The sequence below is a fragment of the Somniosus microcephalus genome, chromosome 1, assembly GCF_052327205.1.
Source record: "Somniosus microcephalus isolate GS21.2 chromosome 1, FLI_Smic_1.0, whole genome shotgun sequence".
Classification (NCBI taxonomy): domain Eukaryota; kingdom Metazoa; phylum Chordata; class Chondrichthyes; order Squaliformes; family Somniosidae; genus Somniosus; species Somniosus microcephalus.
The window spans coordinates 335713772-335738170 of NC_140987.1; the positions used below are offsets into that span (position 1 = coordinate 335713772).

The following is a 24399-nucleotide window of genomic DNA, read 5'->3' on the forward strand; positions in this document are numbered from 1 at the left end:
GCGGAATTCGGGGCAGAGCAGGCAGCGAGTCGGGCGGCATTCGGGGCAGCTCAGGCAGCGAGTGGGCAGCTGATCAGTGGTGCCGTGCAGTCACTGGGTGCTCTGATGAGGTCACTGAACAGGTCAACACGGGCACTCACTGCTGCCACACTCGCTGTGTCAGCCAGGCATCGCCAGGGCACCCGGCGCGCTGCAGCAGCACAGCGGCCTGTTCCTCGGCAGATTGGTGCGCATGCTGCAGTGCTGGCCCGGGCGAGTGCCAGTGTCTCAGGCGACCAGCGAGCGCCTGCCATCCGCCAGCTTGCCCCCATTCCTCCAGCCGCCACTGCCAGTCCCCCAGTGGAGCTGCCAGGAGCTGCTGCAGCGACTGATGCTGGCCAGCCACAGCTGCAGCATTCAACAGCCGCCCGCTCGACGGCCAGACCTCGACTAGGCCGACCCCCAAGGGCATCTGCCGTCACGACATGTGCCCCTCAGGAGCCTGCCCCAGCCTTGCAGCAGCCAATGGCCTTACTTTGAGGAGGAGCAGCAGGGCGGGCAGGGGCCACCCAAAAATGGCCAAGGCATCGCCCTAGCGGTCCAAAAAGTCGAATGTGTGGCCAGTTGTGTTTGTTTTTTGAGGCCGAGAATTGGATGTTTGTTTTTTGAGGCCGAGAATTGGATGTTTGTTTTTTGAAGGCCGAGAATTGGATGTTTGTTTTTTGAAGGCCGAGGATGTGATGTTTGCTTTTTACGAAGGCCGAGGATGACGGCCGTTTTAGTTGCACTGTTTAGTTAATCCTCTCCAGGTTGTGGGAGCGAGTAATGTGAGTGTTTTTTGGGGGTTTCGTTTGTTTTTGGTTTTCATGTGGGAAGGGCCCTGAGTTTGTACAATAAAGCATTTTATTTATTAACATTGTCCATGTTTGATCTTTGAAGTGTTTGTTGCCTTAACCGGCTGAGGGCTTGCGGAAAGGCTGCAATCATGTTCTTTCATTGGCACAAGCCATTCCCTGACAGGGGGCCTAGAAGTGATGTTCAATAAGCCGCCGACGGGCGGCCCTTGGACCTTCTGCCTCCCTCCTGGGCTGGTACTCCTCGTCCTCCTCCTCCTCATGCTCCTCCTGCTCCTCCTCCTGAGGTGGTGGTCCAACGTGAGGTGGCAGTGCCTGAGTCCTGCGGATAGCCAGGTTGTGCAGCATGCAGCAAACGACGACGAATTGGGAGACTCGCTCCTGCGAATACTGGAGGGCTCCCCCGGAGCGATCGAGACAGCGGAACCATTGCTTGAGGATGCCGATTGTTTGTTCTATGATGTTCCTAGTCGCTTGATGGCTCTCGTTGTATGCCTCTTCAGCAGGGGTCGTGGGCGCGCGGAGCGGGGTCATGAGCCAGGTACACAAAGGATAGCCTTTGTCTCCGATAAGCCATCCTCTTGGGTGAGGCTGTGCCTGGAACATGTCAGCCACAGTTGTCTGTCGCAGGATAAAGGCATCGTGGCTGCTGCCTGGAAAGCGGGCATTGACAGCTAGGATGCGCTGCCTGTGGTCACACACCAGCTGTACATTGAGGGAATGGTAGCCCTTCCGGTTGCGGTAATCCTCGGCATGCTCCAGAGGTGCCCGCAAAGCCACATGCGTGCAGTCAATGGCGCCCTGCACCATGGGGAAGCCCGCTATTCTTGCAAATCCCACTGCACGCTGCTGCTGCTTGTCCAGGGTCATGGGGAAGGAGATGAATTGATGTCTCCTTCTGAAAAGGGCATCGGTCACCTGGCGGATGCAGCAATGCACGGCGAACTGGGAGATGTTAGCGATGTCCCCAGCAGCGGATTGGAAGGAGCCGGTGGCATAGAAGTTGAGAGCCACCGTCACCTTCACTGCCACCGACAGAGACGTCCTGCGCATCAGCTGTGGCTGCAGATCTCTGTGAAGCAGCTGGCAGATGTCTGCAACCGCCTCCCTTCTAAATCGCAGCCTCCTTACACACATCGCGGCAGACATGGTCAGATAGGAGGTCTGCTGGCGGTATACCCTGGGTGGGTAAGGCCTCAGTTGGCGACGCCTGTTGCCCCCTCTGCGTCTAGCCAGGGCTGCCACTCTCTCACGGCGTCTGTAAGCCCTTCTGGCATAAGGCTGAAAGTCAGCGTTGGCACCCAATGCAGCCCCCATTATATGCTGGCAAACACTGAGCTCTCAATGAAGGCAAAGATAATTGCTAAGCTCTGGCCTGAGCCAAAAATACCTGCCCTAGTGTTGGTCCAAACCAGTAAGCTCTCCTCCTTGGTCTCTCTCCAAAAAACCGTTGCACAAGAGTGAATGCTGCAAAATGGCTGGCCTTTATAGTGCAGGGTAAGTGCCCTTTAATTAGCGCTCCCCGCGGCCCGCCTCTGCTGTGTACCGTTCCACTTCACAGTCGTTAGGGCCGCCCGGCGCACAATGGGCCGGCGCGAGTGAAGTTCCGGTTCGGGGCGCACAAAGGGCGTTGCACTAGGAAATGACGTCATGATCTGCGCGCGCAGCAGGGCGCGCGCTAAGACTTTGCACCGGCGCTAAATGTGTACTGAAGTTGGGGCGAGGCGCAGATCGCGCTGCGCCCAGACGCTAAGTGCCTAGCGCTCGAGATCTACTCCTCCTAAGGCGCTAACGGCTGGCGCGCCCAACTGAATTTCTAGGCCAGGGTGTCTTGTGCTTGTGCTTCAATGGAAGCTGAGATCAGCCATCAGATGCTGCATGATGGTTGGGTCCACAAGTGCGCTAATGGATCTGCCCACCCCTTCCATGCTGGAAAAGATGGGCTCTAAACTCTGCGCAAAGCCATGTGCAAGGTTGGAGCTGGACTCCTCCGAAATCCTTGACATTGCTCTCAGGCTTTCTGGCAGGCCTGCCAATGCACCAAGCATTTTGTTGTGTATATCCATCAGCGTTCTTCTGTAGGCCACCACAACAATGTGCTCATCTGAGTCCTCTGCAGCAGAGCATGCATGTGATCACACCCTCTGGGGAGCTGGCACCTGTGCTACCCTTTCCCCCTGCCTTGGCTATAGCCCACTCACACCGGGGACTCACCACATGCTGGACCCACCTCTAAGCTACCCTCTAAACTCCACTAAGTGTCAGTATCTGAGCTGGTGGCTGTGAGCGTCAGATCGAGTGATGGTGTTTCTTCTTCATCACTCTCCTTTTGGTCATCTTGAACAATCTACGACTGGGCAGGTTGGAATTCTATGCGATCTGAAATGAGAAAGAGACAAGAGTAGGGTTGTGGTGAGGTGAGAGGGAGAAAGCAAGAGGAGCATGCTTACACCATGTGCAGGTTGTAAAACAGAAGAGATTGTGGGATGAGAGGGAAGTGGGATGTGAGAAGCAGGATAAAGTATGAGGACACCGGCATCTTGTTATCTTTCAGCCCTGCCGCTGGCATTGGGTCTCATGCTCTTCCCAAGAATAGGCAGCACTGTCTCCTCCAAGGGGGTTAGGTGATGCAGGCGAACCTGTCCCCCACTGGTGAGGGTCTGCTGGCGCCAATTGTGAGCCAACATTTCCTGCAAGAGAAAGGGAAGTGAGTCAGTGAGTGTGGTGAAATGTGTTTAGGTGATGTGCCTATCATGTTTGAATAGCTAGCAGTGTGTGCAAGCTGTGAGAAGTGTGTCTCAGTCTTGCAGCAATGGTAAGTGTGTGAGGGTGAGGTGAAGCTATGGATGTGAGGTATGAGTCCTGTTTGATAGAGATTATTTGTAGATGAGTGATGGGGATGTGGTGCATTGAGCAATATGTGAGACTAGTGGTGCAGTTGGCGAGACATGGCATTTGAAGATTAATTCACTGACCTTGACCAATCATATGAGGTCATTAAACTTCTTCCCAAACTGAGTCCAGGACTGCGGGGCTACACTGCTGGCATTCACCCCATTGGCTATCTGCTCATATTGAACTTTTGTCTGTTGCCTGGAGGGCCTTCTGGCCCCCTGTGGAAAGAGGACCTCTCTCCTCAAATTGACCTCCTGCACCAAGGCCTCTAGTGCGGCATCGGAGATCCTTGGTGTACGCTCTCTCCCCTGTTGCACCATCATTAACAGATTTTTCCCACTCTCTTTCCCAGCCACTTCAATGCTGCTCTGCAGGCAGAATGCACCTCCCCTTTAAGAGGTGCAGACTACCTTTAATTAGTGCATTGCGATTCCCCATGCCCATTTTTGATGGCTAATGAATTTCTTGTCCCAAGAATTAGAACAAAGGAAATTCCAGGTAAAGAGAGAAGCAACAAAATTATCTGATTAAACACATCACGCTGCTGAATAAATTTGATCCACTGGCATCTAAAATTTACATTTCAGAACAATTAGCAACTGTTCACTCTCACTGGAATTGGGTGAGAATCATGAGTGAGGAGGATAGAACTCACTTCCTACTCACTTCCTGAGCTTCAGTCATGGGTAGATGGAGACCCACAGTGCCTGAACCAGAGGTAAAATAAGTCCCAATCTATCAATGAGGCTATCCTGAATGTGTATGAGACTAATCAATTGAAAGGGGAATACCCACGTGATTTCTATAATAGATTATAATTAATTTTTTTAAATTCGCTTATGGGATTTGGGCGTCGCTGGCAAGGCCAGCATTTATTGCCCATCCCTAGCTGCCCTTGAGAAGGTGGTGGTGAGCCGCCTTCTTGAACCGCTGCAGCCCGTGTGGTGAAGGTACTCCAACAGCGCTGTTAGGGAGGGAGTTCCAGGATTTTGACCCAGCGACGATGAAGGATCGGCGATATACTTCCAAGTCAGGATGGTGTGTAACTTGGAGGGGAACTTGGAGGTGGTGGTGTTCCCATGCACCTGCTGCCCTTGTCCTTCGCGGGTTTGGGAGGTGCTGCCGAAGAAGCCTTGGCAAGCTGCTGCAGTACATCTTGTAGATGGTACACACTGCAGCCACGGTATGCCGGTGGTGGAGGGAGTGAATGTTTAAGGTGGTGGATGGGGTGGCAATCAAACGGGCTGCTTTGTCCTGGATGGTGTCGAGCTTCTTGAGTGTTGTTGGAGCTGCAGTCATTTTGCCTCCTTTGCGCCTCTGACACCATCACATGAGGAAGTGGAGTGCCTGAAATAGTGTTCTGCTTCCTTGCTGGATGCTAAATCTCTGCCACGAATTTGGTTACCTCCCCCAAATGAAGAGTATTCCATCACACTCCTTACTTGTGCCTTGGAGATGGTGGAAAGGCTTTGGGGAGTCAGGAGGTGAGACACTCACCACAGAAGACCTAGCCTCTGACCTGCTCTTGTTGCCACACTATTTATGTGACTGGTCCAGTTAAGTTTCTGGTCAATGGTGACACCCAGGATGTTGATGGCGGTGGATTCAGTGATGGTAATGCCGTTGAATGTCAAGGCGAGGTGGTTACACGCTCGCTTGTTGGAGTTATATTTTATAGGAAGGAAAGTAACCCAACCAAGGGATGATGTCGAATTTTGCCGAGTGTTTCGTGGATAGAGGTAAGATTAGTTTCCATAATGAAGCTGGAGCCGCTAGTTATGCAATCAGGGAAAAAGCCTAACGGGGCGAAATTTGGTTATGGCCCATTTGGGTGAGGTAACCGAATTCTCGCCAGAGATTTCACGTCCGGCAAGGAAGCAGAGCGCTATCTCGGGTGCTCCACTTCCTCATGTGGTGGTGTCAGAGGCATAAAGGAGACAAATTTTACGGCCTAATTCTCTTGGTTAATCAGAAATCGCCTTAAGAGTGTCTCTAGGTCAGAGGAACTCAACTCAGCTGTGGAGGTACATTCTGTTTCCACCCAATAGTTTTCCTTACTGATTGAGGGAGGGTCACACCCAACCTGACAGCTAACAATGCTGATCAAGAGAAGGAACCAGTAAGACAGACAATCTCCCTGTCAAAAGCTCAAGGAAAATATTTTGATTGGCAAAACTATAGGAGAGACCAGACATACAGGACTCGATTTTAACCCCTGATGGGCAGAAAAGGGTCAAGCGAGGGGTTAAAATCAAGGATACGGCAATCCCGCCCTGAACCCGCCACATTCCCGACCACATATTGGGGTTGACAAGTCTCCCGCTATGGTGAGGCGAGAGGCTCATGAATATCTGTAAATAAGGGTCCTATGATGCAATTAGAACCTCGATGTAATTTTAATGAAAGCAGCCCAGGTTTCAGCAAGATCGGGAAATCCGGCAGCTGAAGGGAGTTAAGGACTGCTTTGTGGAAAAGGTAAGTGCCTTTACAGCACTGCTTGTGGGCCAGGAGGAGCAGGAGTGTTTCCCTCGGTCCTCCAAGCTCACCTTCCCAGCCTGCCATCAGAATCCCCACCCCCGCCATCAGACACTACTCCCACCCCATACCAAGAAAACCCCCCCACAGGTATCAGACCCCCCTATCTCTGCCATCAAACCCCAACCCTCCCATCCAAAGCCCCCCCACCAGTATCAGAACCCCCAGCCCTCCCCCGTCCCCCACTATCAGATCCCCACAGCATCGTGGTCCTGAACAAAACTCCTCCCCCCCCCACTCATGGAACCCAATCCAATCTATATCAAGGCAATTGAGGGCGTCGCAGTCAGCCACCAACAAATGCATCAGGCAGGTGACCAATGCATTATTTGCCAGGGCAAGTGGATATATCTCCTTCCCAACTGATGACAACAGTCAAACAGAGGGAGCATTGGGGTTTGCAGCTCTGGCTGGCTTTCCACAAGTGCAGGGTGCCATAGGCTGCACAGACAGAGCCACCAGTGCATCCCGGACCGCCCAGGAGTCTTTGTTAACCGCAAAAGTTTCCACTCCATCAATGTTCAGCTCCTTTGCAACCACAGGAAGTGGTTCATGCAGCCCTGTGCCAGATACCTAGAGAGCTGCCATGATATCAACAGGTCAGGAGGTGCAAGGGGAAGAAAGCATGCAGAACTGATCATCTGATGAGGAAGAGGATGGTGAGGAGGAAGATGGAAGACATAAAGCACGGATCATTTTGTGGCCCACCTTGCGACCCAACATGCAGGGGATGCTATCATAACTCTGCGCTTCAAATTGACTTCAATCACTTCTACCACTTTTATGTGACCAGAACACCTTGCACAATCAGTTCTGCAACCTTCACCCCATTGCTTTGTCATCCTGTAACTTGGCACCATAAAAACAATGCTCCTGCTTCCACACCTCTGACATAAAACCCAGACACAAAAATTGCCTTCAAATCATGGGGCACATGAGAATGGTTTAAGTGAGAAAAATTTGAATGTGCTCCAGAATTCAAATCCTAACAATTCATGGAACATCAAGTGTGAACCTGCAGTGATATTTTTATCTATTTGCTTGCCACTTCTATCATTTCTACGATGTGCTGCCCCCATGGTTTGAGCAGAGGCTTAAACAGGCTATTTTAGATCTTGTATTGTGTAATAAGACAAGGTTAATTAGTAATCTCAAAATAAAGGATCCTCTGGGGAAGAGTGATCATAATATGTGACATTTCACATTGAGTTTGAGCGTGAACTACTTCAGTCAGAAACGAGAGTCTTAAACTTAAATAAAGCCAATTACATAGGTATGAGGGGTGATTTAGCTAAGGTAGATTGTGAAATAAGATTAAAAGGTATGACTGTAGATAAGCAGTGGCAAACATTTAAAGAAATATTCCAAAATTCTCAATGAATATACATTCCATAGAAAAATAAAAACTCCACGGTAAAAGTAATCAATCCATGGCTAACTAAAGAAGTTGAAGATAATATGTGGTTAAAAGAAGAGGCTTATAATGTTGCAAAGAATAGCAATAAGCCTGAGGATTGGGATTGCTTTAGAAAACAACAAAAGATTACCAAAAAATTGATAAGAAAGGAGAAAATAGAATATGAGAATAAACTATCAAAAAATATGAAAAAAAATTGTAAGAACTTCTTCAAGTATGTAAAAAGGAAGAGAGTAGCAAAATTCAGCATTGGTCCCTAAGTGGCTGAGACAGGAGACATTATTATGGACAATAAGGAAATGGCAGAGACTTTAAACAAATATTTTCTATCTGTCTTCACAGCAGAAGACACAAAGAGCTTACCAAAAATAATGGGGAACCAAGGCACTAATGAGATTGAGGAACTTAAACTAATTAAGATCAGTAGAGAAAAAGTACTTGAGAAACTAAGGTGACTAAAAGCCAACAAACCCCCATGCACTTGATGGCCTACATCCTAGGGTTCTAAAAGAGGTGGCTGCAGAGATAGTGGATGCATTGGTTGTGATTTTCCAAAATTGCCTAGATTCTAGAATGGTCAGATCGGATTGGAAGTTAGAAAATGTAACCCCGCTATTAAAGAAAGGAGGGGGAGAGAAAACGGAGAACTACACGCAAGTTAGCCTGACAACAGTCGTCGGGAAAATGCTGGAATCCATTGTTGAGAAAGTTCTAATGGGGCACTTAGAAAATTATAATATGATTAGGCAGAGTCAACATGGTTTTATGAAAGGGAAATCATGGTTAACAAATTTTAAGGATGTAACTAGCAGGGTAGATAAAGGGGAATCAGTGGATGTGGTATGTTTGGATTTCCAAAAGGCAGTCGATAAGTTGCCACATAAAAGTTTGCTACACAAGATGAGGGCTCATAGGGTTGTGGATAATATATTAGCATGGATAGAGGATTGGTTAATGGACAGAAAACAGAGAGTAGGGATAAACAGGTCATTTTCAGATTGTCAGGCTGTAACTAGTGGAGTGCCGCAAGGATCAGTGGTTGGGGCCTCAGCTGCATACAATCTCTATTAATGATTTAGATGAAGGGACTGAGTGCAGCCCCCAGCAGCACATCAAGAAAGGCTTTAGTTCTGCTGATGATACAAAGCTAGGTGGGATCAGCCCAGCACTCTGCTTGAGTGCTAGGCTGACCGCGCGGCACCCCCGCTCCCTGGTGCTGCTGGTGTTTAAAATAAACTGCAGAGTTTGCAGCGTGGGGGCCTTCCCTTTAATTCAGGGAAGAGCCGCTGCAACCCATCAGCGGCAAGCGGCCCAGTGTGTGGTGCTGCTGAGCGGCGCGTCCAGGGTCGCAAACTTCCCCCCCTCTTGCGCTCCAAGAAGGAAGTGGAGCGCATGATTTAGCACTCCACTTCCCTCTTGGAGCAAAAAGTTGGAATTGTAGGACGTCTGGAAGAGGTTAGCGCCTGGTGCTAACTTTTCCAGCTTTTATGATTTAGCGCCCCAAACAGGGCTCGGGGGAAATTTCTACTCAAAGGCCTAGAAATTCAGTATCGCCCCATTTGGGGCTCCAGCCTCGCCATGGTGCTAAAAGTAGCGCCCCGGAAGCATTCGCGGCTGCCCGCCGGAATTTCAGTGGTAGCGCCCCAAAGGGAAGCGCGGCGCTACTGGAGGCGCCCCGCATCCCTCTTGGGGCGCTGCAACTGAAGATCGTGGCGCAACATGCCGCAGCGCCACACGCTGCGGCACATCGCGCTGCGGTACTGCAGGCCTTCCTCCCCTACTTAAAGGAGATGGGCCTTGTTCAGCGCGATCTGGGGCCCAGCTGGGCCCCCGAGGATCACGAGTGTCGGCAAAAGAGCCCGGCACTGAGGAGAAGTGCCGGGCTCTTGGAACGCAGCCGGCACTCCGCGGGGGGGGGGCGGTGTTCAGGAGGCCAGGGACGGCAGCGGAGAGAGGTGCTGGCAGGCGGCCAGCAGCAAAAATGTCTGCCCCGCACCTCTCCTTTAATTTGCGCCTCCACCGCCGCAGGTAGGCCCCCCTGAACCAGTCGCACATAGCGTCCGGTGGTAAATCAGGGGGCGCTTCCAAATATTGCAGCCGGGGCGTCAGTGGGGCGCTGCGCACTCCGATGACATTATCGGTAGCGGCACAGCGCTAACGGCTAGCGCCACCATTAGCGTCCCGCTGAATATTTAGCAGGAGGCGTGGCCAGTGGCTTGCGACCCACTTAGCGCCCTCTTAAGGCGCTAACGGGTGGCGCAGCCAACTGAATTTCTCCCCCAAAGAGCCTGCAAAGGGATGGAAACAAGTTAAGTGGGTGGGCAAGAACATGGCAGATGGAGTACAATGTGGAGAAATGTGAGGTTATTCACTTTGTTAGGAAGAATAGAAAAACAGACATTTTTTAAATGTTGACAAACTATTAAATGTTGGTGTTCAGAGTGATTTAGGTGTCCTTGTACAGGAAACACAGAAAGCTAGCATGCAGGTACAGCAAGCAATTAGGAAGGCAAATGGCATGTTGGCCTTTATTGCAAGGGGGTTGGAGTACAGGAGTAAGGAAGTCTTGCTGCAATTGTACAGGGCTTTGGTGAGACCACACCTGGAGTACTGTGCACAGTTTTGGTCTCCTTATCTGTGAAAGGATATACTTGCCTTAGAGGCAGTTCAACGAGAGTTCACCAGATTGATCCCTGGGATGAGAGAGTTGTCCTATCAGGAGAGATTGGGTAGATTGGGCCTATACTGTTAAGTATGTGTATTGTATTGAACAATTAACACAAAGACTTAAACGTGTAACTCAAACAGGTCTTTACTGGTTGGAGGTAGGGACTACACGTAGGTCTTTACTTCATGCCCACAGGCGGGGACTGAGGGGAGATCAGTACCCACAGTACTATTTATACCCCTATGGCCAGGAGTGGTACTGCGTATCACTACGCCCTACAAGTAGTGCAGTCCTGTCCATAGGTTTAAAGTAGCACACATATTACATACACAACATTCCTCCCTTCTTAGCTTTACAGTCATCTCCCCATTTAACATAACGTAATAACATATATACATATATAACTTCAGGTTTACATAACAGAATAACATAGATACATAGATAACTTCATGTCAAAACAGATCACAGATTCAGTCTCTGCGGAAAACAGTTCACAGATTCAATCTCTGCGGAAAATAGTTCACAGATTCAGTCTCTGTGGTGTAGTCGGTTCACGTTGCTGGAGTGACTCATTCAATAGTCCTTCCATGGATTTAACAGCTTGAACTTCCAAACTGATTTGGCTCCGTTCGGAGGGACCACGTGTGTGATCTGGTAGGGGTGATAATGGTTCAGATGGTTATCATCTTCTGCTTCGTCTTTTCCTTTTCTGCTTCTTAGAGACTCTCTGGGCTCCCCTGTCAGCTGCCAGCTGTAGCGCCACCATCTCCCTATGTTCCTTAGACTTTAAGTGATTCATCCTGATTTCTGCACTTTGGGAGTTTTCATCACAAGCTGGGCAGACCAGGTCACTATAATATTCAGTGTCACTCAATAGGTCATGGTAATATTCGGTGTCGTCCTGATCTAGGCCAGCGAGAGGGTCTTCTATTTCCTCCATACCCAGCTGGGCGTTAGCCAGCTTTTGTTCCAAGTCCAGACATCTTTCCTGAAGAGACTTCTTCATGCGTACCTCTTCATCCAGCTTTTTCTGGGCTTTCAGCAAGTCGTTTACTAATGACCTCATTTGAGATTTTACTACTTCAACTTCTTTTGGAGATTGATTGATCGGACTATTCAATCCCTCTACCGGAGCAGCTGTTTCAGCGGTCTGTTGTTCTACGTTGACGTGAGTCAGCGTACTTTTGGCATCCAAGGGCTGCTCTGTTGCAGTCATCTCAGTCTGTGTTGCCACCTCAGCTCTTCCAATAACCTTTGAGAGCTCCGAACCCCTTTCGTTTGAATATTGAAGTTCGTGTTCAAGTTTTTCCCATTTCAGAGTCCTGTCCTTCAGCATATGCAGGAGTTGGCTGACCGTTAACTCCTCTGACATCAGATGTTTTGTGTGCTCCTGCTCCATTTGCTCCAGCAGCTGCTTCTGTTGTCTTTCCAGATGTTCCCACTCTATATCAAAGAACTCTTTCGTCGCATTCATCTCTTGCTCAAAACGGCGAATCATTTGTTCTAATTGCTGTTGCAGTTTGAAATGGAGTTGAGTTCGAGCCCGGTGTCCCTCAGAAATGTGCATGTCAGTAGACTGGACAGACTCAGAATTCTCTATCTCAGTGGAATTCTGTGCTGAAACTTTGTCTTTTGCACACGGGTTGGTCTTACCATCATCAGTTCCAGAGTCTGGGTTGATTATGTTCACCGAGTTCTCACTCGTTATTGTTTGTAGGAAATGCCAGTCGATATTCATTTTCCTAAACCACTCCCGTCCTAGTAGTGGAGGACCTCCTTCAGATAGCACATATAAGTCCATTATTTGACTTTCTTCGCCCTTGTGGACCACTGTGACCTCAATTTTCCCGATGGGGTACACTCTTTTCCCCGTGTATGTTTTCAATATGAGCTCCGTATCCTGTAGGGGAATATGTTGGAATAACCTTCCGTAATCTTTCTTATTTATGACCGTCAATGCCGATCCAGTGTCCAATTCCAGTTTTACTTGGACTCCTTCTATCTGAAGAGTGACCCAAATTGTCTGGAGGTCTGCACCCTTACCCACGTTGAGTACCCTTAAGCTACCAGTTCAATACTGCTTAAGCCAGCCAGTTCATTACTGCTAGCGTCTGAATCGGACTCCTGTTCGGCCACCTTGTGTACTTTTGCGTATTTTCCTTGCGGTGACTTCTTGTTGCTGATCTTCTTCCCTGACCTGCATACTCTAGCTATGTGTCCAAGCCTACCACAAGTTCTACATTCTTGGTTTTTAAACCAACACTGGTTCTGATCATGCGTTGTCTTTCCACAACGATAACATTTGCCAGAACTCACACCCAATTTGTGTGCACTGAGCTCCGGTGACCGTAGCTGCATTACTGCCGTGCCTCTCGCTGCGGCTTCGTGTGCTGCTGCCATAGTGACCGCCTTCTCAAACGTCAGCTCATTCTCCTCGAGCAGTCGCTTTTGTGTATCCTGTTTAAATAAACCACACACAAATTTGTCTCGTAGTGCATCTGTCAGTCCCGTTCCAAACTGGCAATATTTCGCTAATTTACGCAATTCCAGCAAATATTCAGCATTGCTTTCATGCTGTAGCTGCCTTCTGTCGTAAAATTTAAATCGTTCCGCTAGCATCAGCGGCGTGGGGTTTAGATGATCTTTCAGGACAGTAACAATCTCATCGAACGTCTTATCCGCCGGTTCATCTGGTGATAACAGGTGTTTCAATTGCCCGTATGTCTTCGCACCCATTAAATTTAATAATGTTAGAGCTTTATCTTGGTCACGAATTTTATTGGCCTTACAATAATTTTTTACTCTTTCAACATATATGGCCCAATCTTCGAGGTCACTATCAAAGGTGCTAATATTCCCGTGTTTAGGCATTGTAGATTTGCAATTTCTCAGATTTTATTTTCTTTACTTGTTATCAAAGATGGCGGCTTCCCGCTCTTGCCGTCGTCCTCCGCCCACAAAATGGCGGTCTTCACCCGTCCCCCGACGCCGTCTCCCTTCAGCCCCCGAGTGCGGCCCTTATCTTCGCCGCGATCGCCCGAGTGCGGCCCTTATCAGTGGATGCGATCGCTGGATCGCGAAGTGGCTCCCGACCGAAGCGGCTCTCGGCCCTTATCTTCTGTGCAATCGATAGCCCGTGCTGTGCACCGCGGCTCTCGCACCTTGAGCTTCTGCAGCCGCCGCGCCTTTCAGTCCGAGTGCGGCCCTTATCTTTGGTCCCGATCGCTGGCCCGCGCTGCGCCTCACACTTGAAGGCGGCCCGGCCTTATCTCCGATCGCGATCGATGGCCCTTATCTGCTCCGACTTCCCCAGTCCTGTCTTTGCAGCCAACGCTGCACGGCTTACCCCACCACCTAGGTTGAACAAGGAAACTGCAGAAAGACTTCTGTCAGTCGCTGGAAGCTGTCAGGATGGCTGCTGCACTCCAGTGCTCAGTCGCTGATGGAGGCTTCAGAGTCCTAATGCCTGTCGCTTCCAGTGGGGTGGTGCGGTTTGAAACCTCTCTTCAATGTCCTGTCTGTGGATGAAGCCGCCGTGGAATAACTGCCGCAGGGTAAGAATCTGACTCGTCGCCAGTGTTAAGTATGTGTATTGTATTGAACAATTAACACAAAGACTTAAACGTATAACTCAAACAGGTCTTTACTGGTTGGAGGTAGGGACTACACGTAGGTCTTTACTTCATGCCCACAGGCGGGAACTGAGGGGAGATCAGTACCCACAGTACTATTTATACCCCTATGGCCAGGAGTGGTACTGCGTATCACTACGCCCTACAAGTAGTGCAGTCCTGTCCATAGGTTTAAAGTAGCACACATATTACATACACAACATATACTCTCTGGAGTTTAGAAGAATGAGAGGTGATCTCATTGAAACATATAAGATTCTGAGGGGGATTGACAGGGTAGATGCTGAGATGTTGATTCTCTTGGCTGGTGAGTCTATAACTAGTGGACATAGCCGCAGGATAAGGGGTCAGCCATTTAAGACTGAGATGAGGAGGAATTTCTTCACTCGGGTTTTTGACTCTTTGGAATTCTCTATCCTAGAGGACTGTGGGCTGAGTCGTTGAGTATATTCAAGGCTGAGATACAGGAAACTTTGTGCTATCCGGCACCGACGGGACTGAGCTGCTGTCGTTCCCTCAAAACTGCCGGACACTCCAGAGTTAATGTTGAAAGATACGGAGATTCTTATCTGACAACAAGCACTGTTGCTTAGCAACAGCTTCTAAACCATCGGGTGCAGCTGCAAGCGTCTGTAGCTAAAGCTGTTGCTATAGCTACAGACCTTGCAGTGCTTGACTGGGAAAAAAAAGCAAAGAAAACAAACGAAAAGAATAAAAAACGGCTCCTGATTTTTGCCGGTGGCTCCAGCTTGCCGGATGGTTCGCCTCCGGATAATTCAAAGTTTCCTGTAGATAGATTTTTGGACTCTGGGGGAATCAAAGGATTTGGGGATCGGGCGCGACAGTGGAGTTGAGGTCGAAGATCAGCAATGATCTGATTGAATGGCAGAGCAGGTTCAAAAGGCCGTACTGCCTACTCCTGCTCCTAATTCTTTTGTTCTTATGTTCTTAAAGAGATGGTGGCAGTCTGCTGTGTAGATTAATCAATCTCCTGAGATGTTCAAGTCCAGCGACCTCTGGGTCCTGAAGCCCTTGAGAGCCCTGCTACAGATTGTTCCTCCTGCACGTCTGCAAGCACAGTCTGGGCTAGCTGGAGTTTGAGCGCCATGTCGGGTATTTGTTGAGGAGGTTGGCAATAGATGAGACATGAAGACATCCTGAGAAAAGTGCTAGAGGACTGGAGGACAGCTAACGTAGTACCATTACTCAAGAAGGGTAGTAGGGATAAACCAGGGAATTATAGGCCAGTGAGCCTAACATCAGTGGTAGGGAAATTATTGGAAAAAATTCTGATGGACAGAATTAGTCTCCACTTGGAGAGGCAAGGATTAATCAAGGATAGTCAGCATGGCTTTGTCAGGGGGAGATCATGTCTAACCAATTTTATTCAGTTTTTCGAGGGGGTGACGAGGTGTGTGGAGGAGGGTAGTGCAGTTGATGTAGTCTACATCAGTTTCAGTAAGGCTTTTGACAAAGTCCTGCATGGGAGACTGGTCAAGAAGGTAAGAGCCCATGGGATCCAGGGCAATTTGGCACATTGGATCCAAAATTGGCTTAGTGGCAGGAGACAGAGGATGATGGTCAAAGGTTGTTTTTGTGACTGGAAGCCTGTGTCCAGTGGTGTACCGCAGGGATGGTGCTGGGTCCTTTGCTGTTTGTAGTGTACATTAATGATTTAGATATGAATGTAGGAGGTATGATCAGTAAGTTCGCAGATGACACGAAAATTGCTGGAGTGGTAATTAGCGAGGAGGGAAGCCTCAGGCTACAGGACGATATAGATGGGTTGGTCAGATGGGCAGAACAGTGGCAAATGGAATGTAACCCTGAAAAGTGTGAGGTGATGCATTTTGGGATGACTAACAAGGCAAGGAAATACAAAATGAATGGTAGCATCCGAGGAAGTACAGAGGAATCTTGGTGTACATGAACATAGATCCCTGAAGGCAGCAGGACAGGTAGATAAGGTAGTTAAAAAGGCATATGGGATACTTGCCTTCATTAACCAAGGCATAGAATATAAGAGCAGGGAAGTTATGTTGGAGCTGTACAAAATGCTAGTTAGGCCACAGCTGGAATACTGTGCACAGTTCTGGTCGCCACACTGTAGGAAGGATGTGATTGCATTGGAGAGGGTGCAGAGGAGATTCAACAGGATGTTGCCTGGGCTGGAGCACTTCAGCTATGAAGAGAGACTGGACAGGCTGGGGTTGTTTTCCTTAGAGCAGAGAAGGCTGAGGGGGGACATGATTGTGGTGTACAAAATTATGAGGGGCATAGATAGGGTAGATAGAAAGGAACTTTTCCCCTTAGTAGAGGGGTCAATAACCAGGGGGCATAGTTTCAAGGTAAGGGGCAGGAGGTTTAGAGGGGATTTGAGGAAAAACTTTTGGTTGGAATCTGGAACTCACTGCCTGAAAGGATGGTAGAGGCAGGAACTCTCACAACATTCAAGAAGCATTTAGATGAGCACTTGAAACGCCATAGCATACAAGGCTATGGACCAAGTGCTGGAAAATGGGATTAGAATAGATAAGGTTTGATGGCCGGCGCGGACACGATGGGCCGAAGGGCCTCTTTCTGTGCTGTATAACTCGATGACTCTATGACCCTATGACTATTTATGTTCCTCAAGTGGTCTGCACAGAGTTATCTTAAATGGAGTGCTTCTAAACAGATTGTTAAGCTTGGGAATTTGGAGAGCATGGAAGTATCTGCTAAGTACTAGGTGAGTCTGGGTGAGTATTAGCTGTAAAATTGAAATTTAGTTTAACATTTTGAATTTAACTTAGAACTTTAAAAGTTGTAGTTTTAACTGATAATGTCTGTCAGTGGCAGTTAACCATCAATAAGCTGTAAGTGTTTGTCTTGAATAGGTGCTATTTACTGTGAGCAGGGAGCTGAGACAGAACTTATAACTTGGGGATGGCTCCAAAGGTATAAAAGTAAGGTCGCATTTATTTCTAATACCAGATTTCTGATTGTTCACCTTGGAGGACAAGACCAGATTTCTGGTTGTTTCCCTTGGAGGACAAGGCACACCCAGCAGTTTCTCTGGAATGTGTAATTAGATCCTGCCTGCCTAAGTAATCAATTACTTTGGAAAGTGTAATTTAAGCCATTCTAACTGCCAGGCTCCAGACAGGAAAGAGCTCACATAAAACAGACAGGGCTCATCTTCGTGGGTTAAGACTTTCTCCCATCCCCAAAACAAGTTCCTGCCACCCCAAGTTCCTAACCTTCCTCCCACCCCCTGAGTTTCTGACCTTCCCTCTCCCCCAAGTTCCTGATCTTCTCCCCCGCCCAAGTGCCTGACATCCCCTCTCCAATCTCCTCTCTCTCCCTCCTCTCTCTCTCTCCCTCCTCCGATTAACTCTCTCTCCCCTCCTCTCTCTCCCCCGAATTCCCATCTCTTCCCCCTCTGATCTCCTCTCTTTCTCTCCCTCTCTCTCTCCCCCCTCCAATCCTTTCTCTCTCCCCCCTCCGATTTCCTCTCTCTCTTCCCTTTCAATACTCTCTCTTCCCCCGCCTCCTTCCCCAGCCACCAAATGATCCAGTGACCTTCTCCCATGGAGCTGAGCAAAGCGTGGCCCATGCTGGAGGCTGCAGCTGTTGTGTACTGCGCAAGCAAGGCTTCGGTAAACAGCGTGCATGTGCAGAAGGGTATCGGGTGCGCATGCGTGGCTGTGGGATACCGTGCGCATGCGCTGAAGGCTGCAAAAATGTGCGTGCTTGCAAAAGTAAAGATTTACTTGAAAGCTGTGAGAAGTTGTGTTACCAAACCTGACACTGATTGATGTCTGTGTTTGTCTTCTTTTGAAATGCAAAAGAAAGAAGTTAACTCTTTTCACAAGCAGCAGTGAGCTCTGTTTTAACTCCACAAACTTTGTAAACATTTTGGGCACTGTTAAATTTTTAAGTTTAAAATTTGGGTGGATGTTTCCATACATTGAGAGAAGGGGGTCGGAAATTGACGAATTAACCCATTTGGCTCTTAGGAAAGTTGCAGTGGATTGTCTGTTTTTTCTTTTAAGCAGGGGGTCAAATGAGTGTTGATGGTGCAAGATTACCAGGTGGGTGGAAATCTTCTCGTGCAAGTCGGCCTTGCGAAAGGAATTAAACAAACAATGCACTAAGTGGGATGAGGGATTTTCCCTAGTCCTTATGGGGATACATAGTAACAGATCCAAAGGAATGGGTCATTCCCCTCATGAATTGGTAACAGGGAGACCCATGCAAACCCCCACACACCTGTTGGTCCCCACTCTGACTGATAAACAAATGAAGGAGGTGATTCGGGACAAATTCCTGAGTGACCTATGGGGAACTTTAAAGGAATTGAACTTGAAGGCTGCCCACAACACTGGGAACAACATCGGCAACCTCAGGAGGAGGTGGGAGCAAACCTAAAAGGAAATTATGTTGAATGTGTGAATAAGAGTATGTGAATATTAACTGTGTTATGTGTTACAGAAGCTCCAGGATGGGGAAACTCCTGTACGCATTGAGCGCTTTGATGCTCGTAGTGGATGGAATTGAACTATATCAGTAATCACGGCAGCTCGGAAACAGCACCAATGGAACCATAACCTCACTGGATACAGGGTTTTCTGTTGTAAATGAGATGAATGTAACAATTAAAAATCAAACTATAACATGTTATAATTGGACAGTGAGGGTAACGGAGCAGAGGGTGTATGAGAGGCAAGGGATTTGTTTAAAATGCTCAAGTAAGACTACTCCAAATGGGACGATCCTAGAACTCCGGTTTGCACTGGGTGAGACCACAAATAACCTGAGATTGAGGAAGGCAAGAGGAATCATAGCTACCCTGTTAATTGATGGGACAAGTTACTGTTGGACAAATTTCTGGTCAAGTAATCACACAGGAGTATATATGTGTGTAAACAGAAATTTCTCCCATGATGATCCTCAAATTAAAAATCGTTATGATAATATTCAATGTCCTGATGGGTCCAAAGAAGCCATTCAATTAAAGGCAAAAGAGAAACCAGTGCCACCTGATGAAGGGAGTGAAAAGTGCCCCACCCTGTGAAGGAATGAGCCATAAAACCTAGTCAGAATAATACACCATTGTATGAAAGATTTCTGGCCTTATTAATACAGGACAAACTGGGTCTGGAAATCTAGAAACCTAACGATGGAGAAGCTGTGAAAGCATTCTGGCTATAGAGATAAGGTAGTTGCTGACACTGAATCAATAACCTTATTGAAACAGAAGGTTAAAGGCTCCGGCAGGCTGAACCTTTTGGAATGAAACAGTGGTTCACCCTGGACACGGTGCTCTAATTTACACTTCGTAAAAAAGCACATAAAAGTAAGAAACATCTGCCTTCATAAAAATGACATCAAGTAAAACACACCTGCCGTTATACCGTTTTTTATGATAAACTTAGAACACCTAGAGAAGAGACATAATTCAGTAATGCTACCAGCTGATCTGGCAGTAAGAATTGCAGGGGTCAGCAGAAAAATGACTAGAGATAATTAGCTTGCATCAGCAGAAAACCTTAGAGGAAATACCACTGGAAAGGGTATAAATATTGAACTCTCAAATGGGATAGTAGACTTGCTTTAATCAGGCAAAGCGATTCTCGGCTTCAGAGGTGGCTCTGTAAGTCCCCAACTCTTTGTACCTTGGGGATCAAAGGTATTTGATTTTGGTGGATATCCTGAATAGAACTTAAAGAGCTGTAAAACTGTAGTGAAGTTAAGTTTTGAAAGTAAGGTTCTCTGATAAGATTGTAAGCTTTCTCTTTTTGGAACTGTTAATGTGATTGACTCACCAACTGTAAATTACATGTCAGTTCTTTAATAAATCTATATATTTTTAGAATTGTCTCACATAAGACTTCTGTATCAAAAACTCGCAAACTCAATTTCTGTACACTCTTTGGTGAGGAGTTGCAGAATTCTGGGGGAGTTTTCCAGACCCTCATAATATCCGGAATGTTACAGTCTAGCTAAACTTATTAAAAGTGCTATCTGGAGGATGGTAACATTTTCAGGTTGTTCCTTTCCTTTAGGGAGAGATAATCCAGACCTTTAGACCCAATTAAGCATCTTTAGAATTCGGCTACCTCAATTTTTAGTTGAAAGTGAACGTCTGAGAAATACGCCTGATCCGGGGTAGCCCTAAAAGGGGCTAGGACTAGTAATTATCCCTACAACCCTAGCCCCTGCTCCAATTAATGGATTGGTGTTTGTTCTGAGTGAGCTGTCAATGTTACATGATGTTGTATTAGGTGCACAGGAGGTTATTATCAATATGTCTAGTCTTGCCTTGCCGACATTGTGCAGTGAACCCACTAGAAACTGGTTAAGAGATAGGAAACACAGCTACTAAAAACCTTTTGGAAGGAAAATAGTGATCAAGTGACCATAGGGGAGGAGCTGCAGACCTCAAAATCCCCGGCACAGAGGAGAAAGTGCAGTGTGCTCAATAATGTAGCAACAATGTGGAATATCGTGTTAGGATGGGTAAATACAGGCGATATTGTGAGCCTGAGCTATCAATTGGGAAAATTGAGAGAAAAGGTACAGCAGGCATTAAGAAACCAGAATAGCATAGGTAAAGCACAATTCGAAGCAGAATTGACCTTGACAATTCACATGCAAGGGTTGGTCAAATTGTTGGAAAATCAGGCACAGGCCATAAATTATTTGACAAGGGAGGATAGAAACGGTTCTGATCAGGCAGCACAAAATGGTGCATGTGCAATGATGAGTTCTTGGATTCTGCAGGACATAGGGAGGAATTTGAATAGAATAGCTGAGGAAGGGTTCCAATTTGGATGGAAGATAAACACCTTAAGGCAGTTGCGGAGTCTTACTGTAGTACGTGTCGCCCCACATGAATGTAACCAGACTAGCGATGATAGTTTGATAGGAATCATACTAAGAATGCCCGTAATGTACAAACCTTGGGCACCACTGCGGGTGTATAAGGTAGCCAATATGGGTTTCCTGAAAGATAGTGGTGTAGGAACGGAAGTTCCTATCCGAATAATGAAGTTCGACGCAGTGAAACAAAATAACCAAGTTTAATAAACAAACAACTTAACTGGTAAAACTACAGGAGCAGATGTAAACAGGTCTGTGCAGCCTCACAGCCTCTCTAAGTCTGCTACTAAATACTGGAAGCTGACGTCATGACGTCATCACGCTCTCCGCGCCAACTGGGGGTCACGTGATCGGCGTCATGACGTCATCACGCGAAAATGCAAGAAACTACATACAGTTTAAAGGTGCAGTCCACAGCTGCACTACATGGTAGTTAAAGGAATGATTACTGATTGCCCAGTGTCGCTTGGTGGCTCCGCCACAGGCGCCCCCCCAGAATTCTCTTTAACAGACAGCGTCAAACGAACAGGAGGTTTAATGATTCTGCCCGAACGACTACGAACTTCAGACGGTGGAACGTTGGGAGACGAGCCGGTGCTTGGCTGTGTCTGAAGCGGTGCATCTGGGGTGGAGGAAACAGTAGCAGAAGATGTAGGCAAGGATGAGGCAGAAGCAGGCAGTTCAATGGTAGGCTGTTGCATAACTGGTCTAGCAGTCAACGGCGGTCGTCCACGGCGAGGTGGCTGGGCAGCAACAACTGGTTCACTCCGATCCAGATGGGCTGGTTTAAGTCGGTCAATAGAGATGGTATCGGACTTACCTCCCACTTCGACCGTGAAAAATTTCTCTCCGCTGAGATGACACGAAACGGTCCAGCATAAGGTGGTCTGAGTGTATCTCTATGAGCATCCTGCCGAATAAAAACGTAATCGGAACTCATAAGTTCTGCCGGAACATGAGGCCTCTGTAGGTTGTGATGTGAGGTTGGAATAGGCAGGAAATTCTTTGCCACCTCGTGATGCTGAAGGAGCTGCTGAGCAGGCGACCATGGTTCTGTATGCAGAGGGAGGAAATCCCCTGGTACTCGAAGTGCTTGACCGTAGACTAACTCAGCCGATGAAGCCTGGAGGTCATCCTTGGGGGCTGTACGGAGGCCTAGCATCACCCAAGGGAGTCTGTCCACCCAGTTGGGACCACGCAAGCTGGCACGGAGGGACGCCTTTAGAGACCGATGAAACCTCTCACATAGACCATTCGCTTGCGGATGGTAAGCGGTGGTACGGTGCAGCTTGGTACCCAAGCCCTGTGCAACTGCGTTCCACAACTCTGATGTGAATTGTGGACCTCGGTCAGAGGAGATGTCAGATGGCACCCCAAAACGGGCCACCCATGATGAAATAAACGCCCTGGATACGTCTGCTGTAGTAGTAGCGACCAAGGGAATCGCCTCTGGCCACCTGGTAGTACGGTCCACTATTGTCAGGAGATGCATGAAACCCCGCGAAGTGGGGAGGGGACCCACTAAGTCCACGTGTACATGATCAAACCGGCGTTCAGGCACCGGGAAGATGGCCACTGGAGCCTTAACATGACGATGGACCTTTGATTTTTGACAGTCCACGCAATTGTTTGTCCAGTCCCGAACGTCTGAATGCATTCCTTTCCAAACAAATTTGCGGGACATAAGTCGTTGTGAAGCTCGCATCCCCGGGTGCGATAAGCCATGTATAACCTGAAAAATCTTCTTACACCATTCGACTGGCACAATGGGCCGGGGCACTCCCATGGATGTGTCACACAAGGGCGTGGTTCCTGTTGATTGGAACATAACATCGGCTACCTGCAAGCTAGAAGGCATGGTCCGATACGCCTGAACTTCGGGATCTGCCAGTTGTTCTTCCGCCAACCCGACGAAATCGATTCCCAGGTGAATTGCCCGGACTGGGGCACGCGAAAGGCAATCAGCCACAAGATTATTTTTGCCGGACACATGTCGTAAATCCGTCGTAAATTCAGATATAAATGTAAGGTGGCGCTGTTGCCGGGCTGACCATGGCTCCGCCGTTTTGGCCATTGCGAAAGTGAGTGGCTTATGGTCCACGAATACAGTGAACGGGCGCCCTTCTAGGAGAAAACGGAAATGCCGGATGGCCAAAAAAGGGCCAGCAACTCCCTGTCAAAAGTGCTATATTTTCGCTCATTCTTGCGCAGTTGGTGGCTAAAAAAGGCCAATGGCTGCCACGTCCCGTCAACCCATTGTTCCTGAACCACCTCGATGGCGTAATCGGAGGCATCGGTAGTAAGGGCGATGGTCGCGCCCGAGAGTGGGTGTGCAAGCATAGTTGCGTCTGCCAATGCCGCCTTGGTGTCCAGGAACGCCTGGTCCATCTGTGGTGTCCAAATGATAACATCTTTACCCGACTTCCCTTTGAGTGCTTCGTACAGTGGCTGCATCAATTGGGCTGCCTTGGGGACAAAACGATGATAAAAATTTACCATCCCCAGGAACTCCTGAAGAGATTTGAGTGTATGAGGCCGCGGGAATGCCATAACTGCCTCTACCTTGGTGGCCAGTGGGACGGTGCCTTCTGAGGTGATCCTATGCCCCAGAAAGTCAATGCTGGTTAACCCAAACTGGCATTTGGCTAGGTTTATGATGAGGCCATGTTGGCTGAGACGGGCAAAGAGTGTACGTAAATGAGCCATGTGCTCCTCCTTATCCTTACTAGCGATGAGAATGTCATCCAAGTAAAGGAAAATGAAGGGAAGGTCCCGTAACACAGAGTCCATGAGTCGCTGAAAGGCCTGAGCCGCATTTTTCAATCCAAACGGCATGCGGAGGAACTCAAAAAGGCCAAACGGTGTGATGACCGCCGTTTTGGGGACGTCTTGAGGGTGCACAGGAACTTGGTGATATCCACGGACGAGATCTACTTTGGAAAATATTGAGTTGCCAGCCAAATGAGCCGAAAAATCTTGTATATGTGGTATTGGATACCTATCCAGCATAGTGGCTTCGTTAAGGCGTCTGTAATCCCCGCAAGGCCTCCATCCGCCACCTGGTTTAGGTACAATGTGTAGTGGGGAGGACCAAGGACTATCAGAATGTCGGACAATCCCAAGGCGCTCCATGGTCTGAAACTCTGCCTTTGCGGCTGCAAGCTTTCCGGGTTCCAATCTTCGTGCCCGAGCGTAAACAGGTGATCTCATTGTGGTGATGTGATGCACCACACCATGCCTCGTGACTGCTGCCAAGAATGTAGGCCTGGTGAGCCCCGGGAACTCGCCGAGTAGGCGCCTAAACCCTTCCTGCGATGGAACCGCACAGGCAACCGACCAGGAGGCAGCGGTGCTGCGGTGGCAAGGCACCGCGTGGAAAGTAGACGCATTAATGAGTCGACAATGTTGAACGTCAACCAGAAAACCACAGGCACAGAAAAAATCAGCCCCCAGGATGGCCTGTGATACTTTAGCCGTTATAAACTCCCACACAAAACGTTGACCTCCAAGAGTTAAATTAACTGTCCGTTTACCGAACGTGCGAATGGCCGCACC

General features: G+C 48.3%; 1 long non-coding RNA gene across 1 annotated transcript in view; it reads left to right on the forward strand.

Moving 5' to 3' along the window:
- The window catches only part of LOC147124919 (uncharacterized), a 38789-nt gene extending 18958 nt beyond the window's left edge, over positions 1-19831 (forward strand). Inside the window, exons 2-3 of the long non-coding RNA XR_015079226.1 lie at positions 16857-16925; positions 18454-19831. This is a non-coding gene — a long non-coding RNA (uncharacterized LOC147124919). The remainder of the gene's footprint in view (positions 1-16856; positions 16926-18453) is intronic.
- The last annotated feature ends 4568 nt before the right edge of the window (positions 19832-24399 follow it).